Genomic DNA, 2,763 nt, shown 5'->3' with positions numbered 1-2,763 from the left:
TCCTTAAATGCGATTTTTTTTTCTTTTTCTTTTACAATTTGACCAAAAGAAAGGCATTTTTGTGAGTTTTAGGCAAGAATTAATCGTTTTCCACTACAGGTTTTTACATCTGAAAAAAGTCATATCTCTAATATGTATGTATCTACATGGTTTGCTCAGGGCTCTCCCTACTGCCCTATTCCATGACAACCTGTTTCCCAACCTGTGACGTGTGTTACGAGTTCATCCATTAGTCGTTAGCTGTTGGTCGCAACCACTCGTTTGTTGTTGGGTTTCAAAGCTTCGGAACCGACCCGACGTCGTGGCCAGCTCAGTGTAAACAAGAGAGTCAGAGTAAATCAGCCAAAAGCTTCAGTTGTGTTTTCTTTTCAACCTCTACTTCTACAAGCTATCTAGGCTCTCTACAGCAGTAGTGTAATGGCGAAGGTAGACCCTACGGCCAGCGTAGACAAACTCGCCATGGAACTTTGTTTGATAACGAAGTTTGACGGCACGATGCAATTGGTGGCGAAGTGGTTAGAGAAGTTAGAATTTGTGTGCCGGCTCCGTGGGGCTACCGATCTACATAACATCGTACCACTTCATCTCACCGGAGGCGCGTTCTCTGTCTACCAGCAGCTCAGCAGCGCCGACAAAGAAACCTACAAGATAAAGACCGCCCTCACCTCGGCATTTGCCGTAGACAAGTTCATTGCCTACGAGCAGTTTGTAGCCCGCAAGCTGCACGACGGCGAGTCGGTCGACGTGTATTTGGCTGACCTGGGTCGCCTGGCCGTGCTATTCGGAAGGCTACCAGACGCCGGCTTGAGTTGTGGTTTTGTAGCCGGCCTTCCCGAATCCACTCGCCACGTCCTGAGAGCTGGATCATGCCTTGAACACATAGATCTCAATCACCTTGTGGCCCGTGCATGAGCCGTCCTGGCCGAAAAGAACATTGCGGCAGCGACGGCGTCAGTTTCTAGTCGGCAACGACACCGGGCAGCCCCGGCATCTGTTGATATTCTGTGTCAGGTCTGTAACTGGCAGAATCATTATACTTGCGACTGTCTGGCACGACGCGCCTGGTGATTGGGAAGACGCGCCGAAGTGCGATGTTATGGATGCAGGTAGCGGAGCCACATCTCCTCGTCATGCCCGGGAAACGGATTGGGAGGGGCAGCACGAGCGCAAACCTCCTCTCTGAATTATCAATGAATGATACGCTGCCAAGAACGCGAACACTAATGAACGGTAAGAATTGTAACGCCTTTATTGACACCAGATGCACAAAATGCATTGTGCATGCCCCCTTGTGTTCGCGCTGAACGAAAGAGAATGTCCACGTGACTACGGTGAGTGGTGAACGATATGAATATGGGAACGGGCGAGGTGAAGATACTATTGTTTTCGGGTACATTTGTGGCTATGAGTGCACTTGTAGTGCCATTTAAACCCCTTTACTATGACTTCATTCTAGGTATGAACTGCGTAAGAGCCTTACATGGAGTGACGGTGCCTTCGTCAAATGATGTGAGGTTTGGTATCGAGGACTGTAAGGCTTCGGCTGCATTGGTGACTGGGAAAATCAGGAGCATTAACGAAAATGACTTTCAAGTGATTTATAACTCGGAAGAAAGCACGTGGATGGTGTCGTGGAAGTGGTGCGGGGACGTAGGGCCGCTGCGGTTTCAAAACTACCTCGGAGTATTCAGTGTTACTGAATGCTCGTCAGGAGTACGAGAATGAGCTGGGTCAGTGGATTGAGAACGGTTGGTTGGTTTCGTTCGATGAGGGTGTTCACGGACCAGTGAAAGGAAACATTCCTCTGATTGTGGCTGTGCAGCAAAGCAAGAAAAAGGTGCGTCCAGTACTAGACTTCCTTATGTTCATATGCATACAGCTGAAAAGGACGTTTGTGCAAAGAAACTCAGGGAGTGGCACAGGCGTGTTTAGAAGATCGCTCTCGTGCATTTACGCAAAGCATATTTACAGAACCATGTTGACCCCTCACTGTGGTCATACCAGACGGTAGTATTCAGAGGGCGATGGTACTGCCTGACGAGACTGGGCTTCGGATTGAACATTACGCCGCTTGTCCTGAAAAAGCTTCTAAGCACCGTACTGAGCTTCGGCGAGAAGCTCAATCGCACCACTTCGCCATACACGGATGACATTTTGGTGGATGAGAGCATCGAGTTTGCGGTAGAAGTCGAAGTCCATCTACGACACTACGGCCTCGCCCACAAACCGGCTGAGCGGCTGTCTGAAGGCGTTTACGTGCTCGGCATACGAATTTGGGGGAAGCACAGCGGTCTGTTTTGGAAGCGCGACAACACGGCCTGTACGATGCCAGAGAAGCTGACAAGACGAGGATTGGTTGAGAATGGCGGCGTCATACATGGAAAGACGCGCCAATGCAGCCACTAATTCGTGGGACGACGAGGTTACCAACCCCGAGATACGTAACATGCTCGTACAGACGCTAAAGCGCGTAGAGGAGTCAGACTCTGCTCGAGGACGCTGGGATGTGGTAGGAGACGAGGGCACGCTGTGGGTGGACGCGAGCTCTCTTGCACTGGGGGCCGCCATAGAGATGAATGGTGACGTCATAGAAGACGCAAGTTCGCTACGGAAGAATGAATGTTCCCACATCAACCTCGTCGAGTTGGATGCTGTTGTCAAGTGACTGAACTTCGTTGTCTCCTGGAAAATTAAAAACCTCACCTTGATTACAGTCTCGCGAACAGCGTACCATTGGGTTACGGACACTCGTCGGGAAAAGCG

General features: G+C 50.1%; 1 pseudogene; it reads left to right on the top strand.

The window, feature by feature from the left end:
• Positions 1-459: 459 nt before the first annotated feature.
• Positions 460-2,406, top strand: LOC143018601 (uncharacterized; annotated as a pseudogene).
• Positions 2,407-2,763: the final 357 nt, after the last annotated feature.

The sequence above is a fragment of the Oratosquilla oratoria genome, chromosome 3 (assembly GCF_046742065.1).
Source record: "Oratosquilla oratoria isolate Oo_2021 chromosome 3, ASM4674206v1, whole genome shotgun sequence".
NCBI lineage: Eukaryota > Metazoa > Arthropoda > Malacostraca > Stomatopoda > Squillidae > Oratosquilla > Oratosquilla oratoria.
Note: the sequence above shows the minus strand (reverse complement) of the source record. Positions and strands in the feature narration are given on the sequence as shown.